This window comes from Dermacentor silvarum, chromosome 4, assembly GCF_013339745.2.
Source record: "Dermacentor silvarum isolate Dsil-2018 chromosome 4, BIME_Dsil_1.4, whole genome shotgun sequence".
Lineage (NCBI taxonomy): Eukaryota > Metazoa > Arthropoda > Arachnida > Ixodida > Ixodidae > Dermacentor > Dermacentor silvarum.
In genome coordinates this window covers 26,387,337-26,403,678 of record NC_051157.2, presented here as the reverse complement: position 1 = coordinate 26,403,678, position 16,342 = coordinate 26,387,337, and the positions used below count along the sequence as shown (strand labels likewise).

The window sequence follows — 16,342 nt, the reverse complement described above, 5'->3', positions numbered from 1 at the left end:
CAGCGGCATTCAATTGGACATTAATGCTTTCGCATTCACAGCTCGTAAGAAGTGCTTAGGTGTCCTCGGATTTTCTTAATTTAAATTATGATTAATCTCTTGTTGCTCTGGAGATGATCAAAAGCTCTTAACTGTTAAATTGCACTGCCAGCACAGATGGACAAAGTTTTTTTTAAGGGATGCATTTTATTCTCGGGCCTGAGATAAACGTATGAAATTGTGTGAGATCTCAAAATAAGTTGCAACTTGTGTGCAAATGCCAATGGAATCTTCTGCTGTAAGGGAAAACTGGTTCACTTTTGTCGTAGCATGATTCAGTTGCTGCCTGCTGCGTAGTCACTTACATTTTAATGGGCTCTCCCAGCTTTGTGGGTCTTAGCAAAAATCAAAATTAATGGGACTGCAAGATGTTCTCAGCACTACCAACAAATATTTAATATCAGAAATGCATGCATTCAGGAAATTTACCGGACAACTGTTCTAGTGTTTTTATAGCGAAGCTTTAAGGGCGCAGTGTTCTATGGTCGCGTCCGGATGTGAAAAAAACTTATTGGCCGTATGCTGTATGTGCGACCCTCGCGCGCTTTCACAGGGAGCGAGCGCACGGCGGAGAGCAAAGGGGACGGGAGGTAGGGGAGGCGACGTTTAGCTGCAGGCACCAAATGCGTATCTTGCGACCGGGCGCAAAGGGAACTGGCGACTCAATCTCCCACGCGAAAAGAGGAAAGCGGGAAGGCAGCCCGGGAGGGAGGGGTTGCGGCTTCTGCTATGCGAGCAACTTGTACTTTGCGCGGCGCCGGGCGGTCGCACGCACCGAACCTTGAAAACGATCTGCAACACGGCTCCTACCTTTGTATGCGCTATGTTTTAGCCGCTCAGTTTCCGTTGAAGGGATAGACCGCATGGCGCGCTTGCTCACGCCAGCGATTTGACACCGGTTGTGTGCGGTCACAGAAGAAACGCGCAGAACTGTTGTCGACGGCGGCGGCGTTTTGCCCGCGTTCGCACCGAACGTGTGTGGCGTTGGTGACGTGTTTATGAAGAACGTGCCAACCTTTGCCCTACATCCTATGACGGTGTACCGTAGCGACCATAAGGCCATGGTCCCTGTGGCCACTAAATAAATGAAAACCACCGGATCATATATATTTCTCATTCTTTAATAGTTCGAATAACCAATTACACCATTACATCTTAATAGTCCTAATTGAAAATACATAATTCCCACCATAGTACAGCTTTGCTGGTCTTCCATCTCCACCTTAGTGGAAGGGCTGACTGTTTTTTTCCTACATGTCATTTTAAAGAGAGAAAAGATATCTGATGTACCATTTGTGGGGCTTTTGTAATGGATAATACATTCAAACACAATTTTTTTTTCTTCTTGTAGTTGGCATTCCATGGACAGCAACACAAGCCTTATATAACCTCTGAAACGCTTTTTAGAGTAAGTTACGTAGAGGACTATGCTGCTGCACCGAATTCGCACAAAAAATGTGTACTTACCCTCTCCAACATGTCATTGGAGAATTAGTCTCTGCTCTTGTTTTACTTTCGTTCAATTTTCTTCACTTTATGTAGTGTTGAGGCAGAGTAGGCAGCTTACGGCGGTAGTCGTTAATTCGTCGTTTTGCCGCGAGAGGGCAAACCTGCGTTATTTGGCGTAAGCCCCCTGAATATACTAAAGGCTAAACTTAAAAGATAGCGACATTTCTCCTCTCCTTCTCACCGCACGCGCCTTCCCTCGCCGCTTGCTCTCTGTTTGATCTCGATCGTGGCGATCGCGGAGTATACACTGCGATTAACTTTCATTGCGCTGGTGCACGTGAAAAAAAAAAAGTAGACTAAAGAGAGAGAGAGCCAAAGAAACCAAGAGATCAAAAGGCGCGGACGCTCTAGCAGCTCGAGCGCTTGTTTCCGCGGAAACGGCGTGAGCGCCAACCACATGACTTAAAGTCCCTATATAAGAAAAGTACCGCCATCTACTCTTTCCTCCGCCGCCTCCTCTCCTAAAGCGCTTGCTTTTTTCTTTACTTTTTTGCTTGCGAAAGCCAAGTCGACGGTGACGCACCTAGAAAGTCCACGTTGAAGCTTTCAGGCCGGGCGCGCGCCGCCGCCGCCGCCGGCGACTGCGGCTGCGCAGAGGACTTTCAACATGGCTCTGAGGCGGAAAAAAAGAAAATATAAAGAAGTGAGAAGCGCGCGCTATCATCGTCCAATAGGAGATACAGGATAACACAGGAGAGAGCGAAGCGGCATTTGTCAAAGGATGGCGGTACTTTTCTTATATAGGGATTTAAACATGACTCCGCTCCACGCGCCAACAAGGAAGCGCGGATAAGCACCGGACCGCCTCGCTTGCTGGCTTGGGCGGCGAGGTAAAAGAATGTATTTTATCTTGCGGAAGCACTCTAATTTGGCGGGGAAAAGTTGTTTGTGCATTAAACTGTGCGCGCCTTCAAGGCACCTCGCTTTAGCGCTCTGTGCAAAGCCTTGCTCTGTGTTTGACTTCGGAAGAAGAGTGCTTGAGAAAACGCTGCCATGTGGAAATACTTTTGTCAGAACGGCGACTAACTATCAGCGCCCCCCTAAATTAGGCAGTATCGAGACAGCTCATCCACGGCGCCCTCGTAGTGCCTCGATCACCCAAGGCACGTGCATTTGAAAGCATGGAACCAGGGCAAAAAGGACCTTTGTGAAGATCAAGAACCCAAAGCCTTCGGAAAGGATTCGGCTCTTGAGCCAAGTCAAGGGAAGCAACCGGCCCTGCTGAGCGGCTTCCGTAGAGTCGCACTGTGTTGGTAAGGCTTGTGCACCGTTGTCGGCTAGGAGACTTCGGGGACACTGGGCGGCACCGCCTTGCGGTTTCGACAGCATGCAGCCGCCGTGGTCGGCTTCACCACACGATCGAGGTGCTTCTGCGTTAAGCCGTAAGTCTCCCATTTATATCCTTTGCTTTATTTGAACTTTAACTACCCGGTTGGCACGCACATAGCTTGTCGTTAGGAGACCATAGATCTCAAACTGTAAAACGTGACGCTGTTCCGAGCATTCTGGAGAAGAGCACATGAGGTCTGCGGCATGCACCACGCACAACATTGTCATCAACTGCGTACACGGAGGAAGGAAATAAACTAGAATGGAACATTACGTACAGTCAACCACAAAAGTTTGCGGACCACGCGAGCGCGTGCCAGACTGCCTATCCGCGCCACCTAGCGGTACGCCACCTAGCGGCGACAGGGGCGCTCTCCCGGATATGAGCCCTCTTGGTACTCGCCTGCCTGTTAATTTTTTATTCCCGTGCATGACATTGTTAGTTCGTTGTGTTGACGCAGAGCGCTGTCTGCGATAAGACCGCCACATATCTGGCTTGATAGCAGTATCGGAGCAATCACTGCAACCTTTGTCGACTGGTGTGCCAGTGGGTAGATAAGTTTCACGAAGCGCTGCGACGATTTTTTTACGCGACGTTTACTGGCGCACTTTGGTTGGCAGCATCTTGGTCCAATGAGTGTTGCTGCTTCTGCGTCTTGAGAGAAAGGGTAGGGAGGTGTTTCACTGTCATCAGAAATTAAAAAAAAGCGGATGCATAGAAAATTTTTTCACACATAGGCGCATCTTCGCATCAGTCGCTGAAAACGTAGTAGACTTGCTTCAGGCCACGTGGTGATTGCCTATTTGGAAAGATGCCGCTGCGTGTTCCACTTGACGAAAGAAGGCACATTGTGCGTTTATTTATAGAGGGAATACCTCAGCGCGAAATCTGCCGCCGAACCAACAGGAGCCGGACTGCCGTGAATAGGATTATTCAAGCTTTCCGCGACGATGACAGATTCACAGATATGGAGCGCAGTGGGCGTCCAAGGGCCACGACTGAGGAAGAGGACCGCCTGATTACGGCCGCCATCGTGGCTGATCCTTTTCAAAGTGCAGAGGATATCCGAGAAGCGCTCTCGCTCACGGTATCGTCTGAGACTGTAAGAAGAAGGCTGAGTGAGCTTGGCCTGCAGTCTTTCGTAGCAGCACAGAAGCCCTGCCTCTCAGACAGCCAGCTACAAGAACGACTCATGTTCGCTACAGCAATGAAAGATTGGACAACAGAGAAATGGGGCGATGTCATCTTTAGCGACGAGTCAACTTTTTCCACGCGCTGGGACCAACGGAAGCGGGTTTGGCGTCCACTAAACTGCAGGTGTGTTTACAGTGTATTGGCAGTTAATTCACGAAGCTAATTCTGCATCACAACATGTTTCACGTAAAATGAGCTTTTGGACATTACGAGATTTTTCTGTAGTGGTATTATGTTGAAAACATTAACGATTGTTTCATAGTACTACTTACTCTGAAGCTAATTAAAAGCTGCCAGTGGGTCTTTCAGTACTATCTAATGATGTTTGCACGTTTTCTATTGCAACTCTATAACAGCATTATAAAGTTCATACGCAAGAGGAATCACAACATTTTTAGACGCGCCGCTGGAACCCAATTGTATGCTATTTCTTGCAGATATCTGCCTAATTACACACAGAGTGTTCTATCCAGTGGACGGTGTTCCGTGAGCGTGTGGGGAGCAATCAGCAAAGATGGCCTTGGTCCCCTTGTGCGTCTGGAAGGGCCCTTCACTGCGTCACGGTACTGCGACGTCATCACTAGACACCTCGTTCCGTATGCGCTGGACGGTCCCTTCAGCGACGGCTGCTATTTTTTTCAACACGACCGCAGCCCGATCCATAAAGCACGTATCGTCCAGTCATTGCTAGAAGAACATGCTGTTTGCCAGCTTGAGTGGCCTCCATGTGGCGCCGACTTGAATCCCATAGAAAATGTCTGGGGCATGTTGAAGAAACGGCTGTCCACACGAGCCAACCGCGGCCGCACGGCCGATACGCTGTGGCAAGCGATCGCACAAGAATGGGAAAGCCTGCGCGGTCGACCGGAGATTACTGAATCTTTGTACGAGTCGATGCCCACACGCATCAATAAGGTGCTAGAAAACGGCGGACATTTCACTTCCTACTAGATCATTGAGAGACCTATGTTTCATGACACTTCTGTAAATGTCTTGTGAATAAATTCATCCCCTTCAGACACGAATTATGATGCACTGTCTGCAAATGCGTCAAATGCGCATGGCATCATTTCAAGACGCTCACTATTACATTCCAAGAAAGAAGACGAAGCAATGTGCTGTTTTGTGCGAGTTTCAGTAAAAAAATTAATTAGCGTATAACTCATTATCTAATTATTCTGAAATCCGTCAGCTTCAATGCTTGCATAAAAAGAATCAACTATTAGGCCCGAAACGCATGCACACTTGCTTTTTCGGTTGTATTCGTGTCGACCGGAGAAAAAAAAAAAATACTCTTGACGTTGGTCTTGGAACGCGGCACGTCGAACGATTGTCTAACATGGTAGTGTCTCCAGCAAAGTGATCATCTGCAGCAATACGCAGGACAATGAAGTTAACTGACCGCTAGTTGTCCCATCAGGAAGCGGACACGAATGTGCACACTGAGTTTTAGGTCATTTGAAGAAACACGTGGCGTGGGACGCGCCTCCGAAGTTCGAGTCCCCAAACGAGGACGCCGTGTCGCAAAGGGTTATAAAAAGAGTCATCGCACCCGATTATTTCTTATTTTTCTAAATGTAACCACTATAGCAGCGCGGTGGTTCGGGCTTTGCGCAGCGAAACCTGGGCGCAGGCGATCAAATCCCGGCCGCTACTGTCACTTAGCGATGGGGGAGGAACGGAAAAATTCTGCCTACTGACTAAGCATCTGTGTCCCATGGCTGCCTCACCGCTCACTCACGCACTCACGAAAAAAAAAAAAAAAAAACAGCGTGGCTACGCGAAAATAGAACTGATAACAGCCGAAGAATACGCTGTCTGATTACTTGTACTGATATTCTGCTCTCAAAATATAAGCAAGTAGCCCTGGCTAACAAAGAGCGCGTCACGTTGAAAGAGATAGGTAGAAAATATTTGCGCACAGTGCGAAAATAGACAGGCCATAGATTTAAGGAGGGATGCGTCTTCAACGTAGCGCTGCTGTCGATCGCTGGTGACGTAGCGGAAGTGTCGCGAAGAGGCTCTTGGCCACGCGCTCGCGTGGTCCGCAAACTTTTGTGGTTGACTGTACGTCATACAGCCAGCATACGCAAGCAAATTCTTCATGAAGCCGTCCCCATTGCAGTCTCCATTTCAAAAGGTCGGCCCAACGCGTGCACCTGTCCGGCGGACTCTGTGCCCTTAATTCGCGGTAGGTTGTAATTGACGCGTACTCGTTCGGGTGCTTTGCTGACTGATTTTGGCCGGTATTTTGTAGCGATGACTTTCCGGTGCTAATGCCTTTTCGCGCTTATCGCGCGTTGTCAGTGGTCAGAGCGACGGTCCGCTCGCGTTATCAACGGGATCAGCCGGCCGTGAGCGGAGGATAAGACTAGTATAGAATAAGTCATAAGGCATCGCTACAAAATACCGGCCCTGTGCACGTTTTCTTCCTATATGCTTGTGCAGCTCCGGTCATTTATTGGAACGTATAAATTTATCGCCTTCGTTTCAACGTGCGAGTGCGGCAGCCCCACACTGCTGTCGCGCACGTTGTCTTTTAGGAAAGGCGTGTGGTGAGGGCGGTGGTGGAAGACAATGTTACCGTGACGTGACCACGTATCGGATTGACTCTCTTCAACTGTGTTACGCAAGTAATGCACCCTACTAATCATTTCCTTCATTCATGCTTTCGTAGACCGTTGACGGCACAAGCTAATCTTGTAACGTTGGACGACACGTGGAACTATACTTACTGGCACAAGTTCATATAGCTAAAGAGAGAGAGAGAGCGCTCCCTGTAGCAGTCTTCCCTTTTAATTATAACGGCAGCGCAAAATAGACGGAGACACGCAGAAGAGAAATACATTTTTCTTCTGTGTGTCGGCGTCCCAGTTGCGCTACCGTTATATTGAAAATCAACCAACTCGCCCAGTTTAACACCTTACTGCAATTCAATTTTAGACGTGCTAGCACATAGTCTTCAGCGTATTGTGTCTTCATCACCTAGATAAAACAACGCCTTTGCTGAGCCTTACATGTCACGCAGTGGCCGACAGCCTACGCATTCAAGGGGAACAGCGAGCAGGGCGCTTGTTGCGTTGATGCTTTCATCCCAGCAGGATTCGCATTGCAAACGTCGGGCTTCTTACGGTATATACGTATAGCAACTCAAAGGGCTCAGGTCTTGGTTGTCTGGTACGCACAATGGTGATGTGCGCCGTGTAATCACGTGATCATAAACACGCGCACCCAGACACCTTTCATCTTCGAACACAAAATTCTCAGCACGCCATCAAACGGACACCTACGAGGTGTGTCCCGAAAGAAGTTAGTGCCGTATACGTTTAAAAACGATAGTTCACAATCCTTCAGATACATCAGTGTGATCACTGATTACCTTCAAAATACTCCCCATTCGACATACATTCGACATAGTGCACTGAAGAACAGACTTGGGGGCTGGTTGGTACTACATAACTTGAGGTATAAAGCACAACACGGCACGCAAGGACGTCAGTGGAGAGCGCTGTGTCTTCGTCTCCTCTGTCGTCCTGCGTGCGCTGCTGCGCTCGTACGCTGGTTCCGCCTCTTCTTCCATTGCTGGAAAGCACCCTTCGAAGTGCTCTTCTGTTAAGCACTTCAACAGCGATGTCGCTTTCTTTTGAATTGTGGTCACATCTCTGAAATGCAGCCCCCGAAAAGCCAGTTTGCATTTGGAAAGAAAAAAAAAAGTTGCAGGCTGCTTTAACTCCTGCGGGTATATATATTTATAGGGAGGGCGTTTCAGCACAGCGATGGAATTGTCTATCAAAATCTCGCGCGCTGTTAATGCAGAGTGCGCGCGCAGAGACATGATTGTTGTGCAGAAGCAACGCCCCTAGCTCTTTCGACGAATTTGATCACACACGACCAACAGTTTGACCTTCAGATACAAATTCGTGGTACACGATTTCATGGCACTAGAGAAAACAAGAAAATACGATCAACATGCAGATTCTTGTTGGCACGCGTTTTTTTTTCTCTCGTTTTTTTTTTTTTACTTTGTTGCACCTTATCTTTTTATACACCTTGCCCTGTGACTTCATCTCGATGTATTCGTAAATCAAACGCATTCGTAAATCCTAGTTTCGTCGCCGGTGACGACCTTCTGCAAGAATTCATCGTTGTCGTCTGAAGTTTTCCGATCAATGCAACATTCTTTTCGTAGCATTTTTTGCTCAGGAGTCGGCAGTTTTGTTTCTCTTTTTTCCTTTTATTTTCAAGTTTTCTGTCAGAATCCTGTGAACGGACGAGTTTCCCAATCGTTGTGGTTCTGCTATCATTCTAACAACCATTCGGCGCTCACTTGGCACAGGAGTACGCACGCGATCGATGTTTTCATCTTCGCACGAGGTGGTGAAAAAAGGTGGGGGGTGGGGGTAATCTTGCATCGTCCTTGGTTCCTTCACGGCCTTCCCGAAAATGCTAGACCCACTTGAACACAGTTTTTTTCTTCTTCAGTACATCCTTTCCATAGGCTTATTGTAACATTTGATGAATTTCTGCACCATTCTGACCCAATTTCACAAGAAATTTGATATCGGTCCATCCTTTGTACCGACTGCTCTTCGATCTCCATTTCGACAAAGACTAAAATTGCGTTGCAGAAAAAGGTGTACGCATAATATGCAACCTTCGGTTTGCATATTGTCCTTGACATTTCGTGTTGGCATTGGACCTGTTCAGCAACAATGGGTACAAATCACAACACGATTGAGGACCTTAACCATGAAAGTGTAAGAGTGGGATTGAATATTAATACGCAGGAGATAAAGGTAATAGTAGTCAGTAGCCTGGCAAGGGAGCAAGAATTCGTGATCGCCAGTCAGCCTCTAGAGTCTATGCAATAGTATGTTTATCTAGGTTAATTACTCACAGAAGACCCTGATCATGAGAAGAAAATTTACAGAAGAACGAAAATGGGCTGGAATGCATACGGCAGGCATCACCAAATCCTGACGGAGAGCTTACCGCTGTCGTTGAAAAAAAAAAAAAGAAAAAAACAATCATTGCATTCTACCGGTGCTAACATATGGGACAGAAACTTGGGGGTTAACAAAGAAGCTCGCGAACAAGCTAAGGACCGCACAAGGAGGGATGGAACGAAACATGTTAGGCGTAACGTTAAGAGCTATATAGGAAGAGAGCAGTGTGGATCAGAGGGCAGACAGGGATAGCCGATATTCTAGTTGACATTAAGAGAAAAAAAAATGGAGCTGGGCACGCCATATATAATGCGTAGGGTAGATAACCGGTGGACCATTATAGTTACAGAAGGGTTGCCAAGGGAAGGGAAGCGCAGTCGAGGACGGCAGAAAATTAGGTGGTGTGATGAAATTAGGAAATTTGCAGGCGCAAGTTGGAATCAGCTAGTGCAAGACCGGGGGAAATTTTGTCCTGCAGTAGACATAAGAATAGGCTGCTGCTGATGATGATGTTCTACCTCGTCATGCAGCAGTCCGGCTCGTACTATAGAGGTCCCCGTTGTCCTTAATTTAGAGTAGAGAGAGCGGTGGTGCTACACCCTCTTCCACTTTTTTACTGACTCAGTGCATGAACTTTTGGGACTGACCTCGTGTCTATCAGTTACGGTTGGATTGACGCACTCTTTATTGCCGATTGCGCGGGCCTCGCAAGTTGGCGCCTTCCAGGGATAACTGCTGGCCCTGTCGGGAGAGCTAGTGGCCGCGGAGCATCAGCCGCCCGTAAATGCGAGTGCGCGAAGGAGGCACGTACACCCAGCTATTGATCATTGGGATTTAAATGTCCCAAAGCCTGACACAAGAGCTGTGAGGTACGCAGAGACGCCGTAGTGGAAAGTTAGATTACTTTTGACCACCTGGCGTTCTTTAATGGAGACCCAAAGTGCGACACATTTTTGCATGCCACCTCAACGAGATGCGGCCGCGAGTCCAACTATGCAGGGCCCTTGTGTGTTGCCTCGTGCCACGTTCGGACTGCGGGGGAGCGTAGAAAGATCCCGCGCTCACCTCCAGTCCGGTAAATTGAAATTCATTCTAGATTCATTCATAAATTTTCATGTAAAATCGTTCATAAATTTACATTCTAACGCGTGTCGCCGCTCTTCCCCTATTCTCTGGACGGAAGAGCCCGAACTTAACAGACACTCTGCTAAAAAAACAAAAATTCACGCGAATTTGCGCCACATTGTATTTTTACGGCAACCCGCTGTCGCAGCTGTCGGCGGCGAAATGCGGCGCGGCGAAGAGGACCGAAGGGATGGGTGATTTTTGTGTAAACAACCGACAGCAACAGTTCGAGCGATAACTGCAAATATATACACGTGAGCCGCGAGAGAGTGGCTATAATTAAATCTGGCGAAGTAGAACTTTAATGCGAAGCATTCTTCTCTGAGTCAGCCTAGTTTCCGGCGTGTGTCTCGGTGTTTTCGTGGGCCGATCCCGGAGAATGTGCATTCTAAACATATGTGCCACTAGGTATGTTTAACTCGGGCCACTGCGTGTATATATATATATATATATATATATATATATTAACACGGTACGTTGTTGACACCTTCAGAGATCTACGTAATACGTAAATGTTAACTGCAATCGACAAATAGAGTTTGACTCCCGTTGACAAATTATTGTGACAAAATTGAGCAATTGTCAACTGAAGTTGAGTCTGTTTAGCTCTTTTATACGTACTTTTAAGTTTCGTTATATGAAGAAATTTGCTGCTCGCACATGACAACATCGCTTCACTTGCTTCCAGAGGTGCAGAGAGCAGAGGTGCGCCCACTGGCACTTCTTTATCACTCAAAAAAAAAAAAAATTTTTTTTTGTTATTATAGGTCGATTTGTTGAAGCTTGCATCCGGCGTGCATACAATGTTACTTATTTTATCGTGTGCCGTAAACGCTTTCTCTCTCACACACACCGTGGTGGGTCAGGCAACAATTATTAAAGAGCTCCGCTTTTTAAGAAAATGGTGTTTAAGATTTTCGTACGGTGGCAACACGCCTCAACACAGTTCCTGGTTTGGGTATAGAAACAACGCTGTCGCCCGAGTGCGTCCTTTATTGCTCACTCACGAGCGGTTTTGTCAAAGCGCGCTGGCAGCGGTTGCCGAGCACGCTGCCAGACAGCTAAGCAGCCGCTGCAACAAAGCACTTCGGTGCGCCTAATGAAGGTACGCCCGCGCCTGGAAACAATGCACGCTGCATACGACCAGCGCCAATGGAAATAATGCCGCGCGAGCTCGTGTAGCGAGCTACGAGCAAGAGTGACTGTCGCTCGCCCCAGCTTTGACGGCATTCCACCGCATCACTTCACCGCTTGTTGAACGCGCACATGCAGACGGAAGTGTTGATGAAGTGCTGTTTGTCACAAAGGCTCACAAAGTGTTGTTTGTCAAGGCATTATTCGCAGGAAAAGATACCTGCTTTTGTTTTATTTCTATTTTCTAAGATAAAACAAAGAACTAGTGTCAGGGTTTGCTCTATGTGATTATGCGGCGTCATTCTTGCCTGGCTGAGCAGTCACAAGGTAAACAGCTTTGTGTTGAGAAACATCGATTTAAGTAAACCTTTTTTACGAAAATGTAGATTTAACTACGTTATTTTCATTTCGAGGCACAAGCTCATAGAACTAACCCGATTTAACGAAGTTTCGGAGGTGAGTATGGGTTGAAATATTTTTATGGCGAGTGTTAGATCAGGTGCGTGACGCCATTGACCTGCTGAGGGTTGCCGCTCCCATCAAGGGACGCAAGACCTGCTCAACGCGCTCGCTTTCTACGATAAGTGCGACGAATGACCTCTTTTTTTGCTCTTGAATAAACGCGAGCGTTGAATTCGCGTGAGTGTTTTAAATGTCATCATTTTAATGAACCTCTCGATTTGGCGAAATAATTCTCGGGTCCCATCGACTTCGTTATATCGAGGTATAAATGCACGTATGTCGCCTAAAGGGAGCAATGCTAATGATAAGCGATAAATCATATTAGACTGATAGAGTATTCTTTCGGAACTCTATTTTGGTCAGTTTTGCTGGGATTTCGCTGCTATCTCTAGCTGTAGGCGAGTGTCTGTTTCCACGATACAGTTTGCTGTCTTTTCTCCGTTGTTAAAAGAGCTTAATCGCTTGAGGGTTTGCATCTTTCACGCGCATTTATCTACCGTCAGTTGTCAAAGCTTTCGAGTCACATAATTTAGAACTCTATACTTGCGCTTTTACAAACCTTGTTTACGTACTTGATATTTCTAAGAGTGCATAATTTAACAGCAACTTTAGGACTGCTACGAATAAAGTTTTTCCTCCTCTAGAGGCTTCCACTCTGCCCTGGTAGAGCAAGTGCATGTGTCCGGAGTTGTGCTGTATACGGGGTGACATAACTCGCAAGGACGTTTTTCTCGTAGCAGGCGAGAGCAAGAAGCTGAAATTTCTGAATCTTATTCTCATTCATAAAATTACACGCTCGCGGAAACAAGCCTCCTTGTCCATATACCTAGATTGCATTTCGTCGCATATCCTACGAGGAACTTTCGTTAATAAGCTCACCCATTTGGTCCTTCAGCCTAACTCGTGTAGACTAACTGGCTTTGCGGAAGCACTTCTAGGCCATGCATGTTCCGTTGAATAGCTCACACTATAGGTGTACGTTGTCGAATCTACCATTTGTATAAGGACTCCACCCCCCCCCCCCCCCTTTTTTTTTTTTTTACTAGGAATAAGCTTCCATGGTTCAGTTTAGTTCCCTGCAAGGAGTATGCTTTTCAATACCAAAAGTAGTACGACGAAATTAACCTGATACCGTTCTGTGCAAGCAATAGCAGGACCGTAACGTCACTCCAGCAATTCCATGTCGCGCTTCGCTGTATCCTGCGATTTAACGCTGACGTTATCGCCGCTCCGAAATTCAATGGCATCCGAGGTGTCATGGCTCGATTTAATGATGATGATGATTGAGTGAGTTTAACGTCATGGGAAGCAACGCAGGTGCTACGACAATGGACGGTCCGGATCAGTTTTGTCTACCTGTAGTTCTGTAACATGCACCCAAAGCACGACGCACAACTTTTGCATTCCGCCACCATTCGAACGCGGCTGCCGTGTAGTAGGGGCGCGAACCCGCGGCCTCGCGTTTAGCAGGAAAATGCCATAACCACCATATATACCGTCGCGGTGAGCACGACACACTTCGATGCCACTTTAAACTGGTATGCGTCGGCTGAACGAGCGAACTTTCGTTTACAGATTCTATAAATAATGTACACCGAGGTTCACAAAAAGAGCGCCTGCTGTACTCTGGGCTGTTATGTTTTTATGGATATTTTATTTTTATTCATCAACCTTGGAGGGCTTATCTTCGCTATAGTTTCAGAGGAAACCGCTTCGCAAAGTGGGACGCCGAAGGAAGCTAATCCTCTATTACATTTTCTTTCGTTAATGAACATCGGGTGCATTAGCCTCTCTTTTAAATAATTAAGACATCATTAACGAGCTAGGATGATTATAACAATGTTTCTTTATTTAAGTGTTTTTTTTCTATAAACCATATTCTTCAACGAAAACCAATACTGGAATGAATATTTTTAAGCAGGGTCACCTGGTTAGGTAGAACTGATTTCTTAACCATGTCATATGCGCCAATTACCTCGGCGTAACGAGGTTCAGGAGATAGTGCTTTTATTGGTCTGTGACCTCTGGGACGGGATTTCTAAGGGATTTACATTATAAATCCCTCAAATAAACACATGTTTCGACAGGGTAGTAAACTTTTTTTGCTCGCCAGCAGAGCTAATTAACTGTACGAGCATGCAAAGTGCTCCGCAATGTTTACCGCCGATAGTTGCATACAGACAGTCTGCATGCTAATGAAGCGCTTATTCTTGCACGAGAATATTTTCTAATCGTTTGAATGCAGTAGAGTAGTGCTGCTTGCCAAAAAAGATCATGCAGATCGCACGCACTGTGGAAATCGGTACATAACCTTAGCATTTTTTTGGGGTTTTACGCTCGTTCTAAACTTGTTATTTATCGCGTTAATAGCGCAAATGAGCGTCAGGTGTACCATCAGGTGCATAATTTTCCATAGCGAGGCTGTTCATTCGCCGAGTTCTCGTTAGGAAGTAATAAGGGACACGTCAGGAGAAATGTGAAGGCTCATTTTGAAGTACGTGGGTTAATTAGACGCTAAATAAGAAATAGATATAAAGAGATATGTATATAAAACGCTTAAAGAGTTCCCCGCTGCCCTGGGACAAACAAAGATGGTAGTATTTTTATATATGCATAGATATTGGGCTATATTATCGGTAACCTGCAATGCAAGGTAGATGCGTGTATATACGTTGCATTGTCACGTATACTGTTCTCCTCGGACACAGCGAAACAATGCGGATAACGGCCATGTAACGCTTTCGAACACTTGCTTAAGGAATATTTTTCCAAAAACCCGTAATAAACTGACGCTATTAAAGCATCGCTCATATATCACTTACGAGTTGCCTCCTATTTCCACGAAATGTAAAATTTCTGACACGTTCAATTCTTTCAGGACATTGCGTAAACTTCCTACACGCAGTTCGTAAAATACGGTTCTGACGCTCAGGGACCCTTGTATAAGTACTTTCTTAAAAGGCTGTAATTAAGCTACACAGTTTAAGCTCCGATCAAACAACACTCCACAACATACGTCTTATTTCAACCAAATATGAGCAAGGTACATTGTGTAATTCACCGAGAAGACCGGAAAAAAGTACAACGCGTTTCGTATAACGCATGAAAGAGGAAGAAATCATAAAATAGTAAATATCTTTAGAGATTACACTGGAACATTGCTCTTGTCAATGCAAAAATAAATTAAAGCGTCACGACATGCAAGATCACCGCAAAGACGGGCAAGGCAGTTAGCGCATTAGAAGCGTTTTCGGAATTGTTGAAAAACTCCGACCACCTATTGTGTAAATAATTGGTGTGTATGAGCCCTGTTTCCTGGTAAACTGCGACTTCGAATCGTGTGAAGGGAGAGAAAGAAATTATTAACAGAATTAAAGGCAGAGAGGTTGGCCTGAGGTATAGCGTGCTGGGAAATAAATTAATATGAATATGGATGATGGGGATGATAATGATGATGTGAGAAGGACATGCGCATATACAAGCCCGCTGCGTTGTGGCTTCTCCAAAGCCGTGCGTCTAGCCCATTGTCTTGTATAAAGGCTATAGCTGCTCTTGTAATTACGGCTGCATTGTTTGCAACAGGCCAATGACCCTAAAAAAAGACAAAACAAATCTGATAGCCAGTCTTTTATCGTAAAGGGGTAACAGTGCACACAGACGGGAACCGAGTCAAGAAACGTACAACAGGACACAGCGCTGTGTCCTGTTGTTTCTTCACTCGGTCCCCGTCCTTGTCTATATCATTGTCTCTTATCGACTTGTCCGGTAAAAGAGACCGGTTTCTGTCGTTTTCGCGCGTATGCAGGACAAATGCAAAACATGTGTGCACGTGCTTCTGGCACCTGACAGTTGCTCACAGGAACACCGCGTCAAAACTGTGCGTGAACGCCTTTGGAGATATGATGTTACATGTTCACTTGTGTTTGTTAGAATCTGCAACTCGTCGTTCCGGACCACCACACTAAGCACGCCCCCACATTTTGCGTGTCTCTGGGCTGGTTATCTGACTGATCACGACACAGACGAAGACACATTAAGTGGCCACGGTCGTTTTTGTTCTGTCTTCTCTCCTTTCTTTTCTATATTTTGCCCTGAACTGTATCCAAACTATAAGCGTGTATGTGTTCTAAGCAGGGTTGTGCGAATATTCGAAACTTTCGAATAACGAATCGAATATTATGCAACCATAGTTATTATGTAGCCATAGCTGTGCTGGCCCTGTGATTGGCAATTCAGCCTAATCAGGTGGCAAGGGTAACTTACCGTACATGCTGGTGGGCGCTGAAAATGCATATTTCGGCATGCGAGTGTTATGCATGTGTTATGCGAGAGGCAGGAGCAGGAGTTAAAGTACGTACGTGCTTTGTATAGCAATCCAATCGATCATTCCTTTTAGTGCGATTATTGAGAAAACCATGAAGCGTGGAACACAACATTTATTTATAAAACAAATGTTTATTTTATCAAAATATCTTATACACCCTGAATACTAGATAATAACAATATCTGAGCGACATTGTCCGTGCTTCCTTAACTCATGCAGATGGGCACTGGCAACAAAGTTGACTTATTGTCGCTTCGAGTTTACTTCCAACACCCGTAG

At 46.1% G+C, this 16,342-nt stretch overlaps 1 protein-coding gene across 1 annotated transcript in view; it reads left to right on the top strand.

The window, feature by feature from the left end:
- Positions 1-2,421: 2,421 nt before the first annotated feature.
- Positions 2,422-16,342, top strand: part of LOC119449644 (uncharacterized) — a 365,645-nt gene continuing 351,724 nt past the window's right edge. Inside the window, exon 1 of the mRNA XM_037712865.2 lies at positions 2,422-2,801. The gene's annotated coding sequence lies outside the window, so the exon portion shown is untranslated. The remainder of the gene's footprint in view (positions 2,802-16,342) is intronic.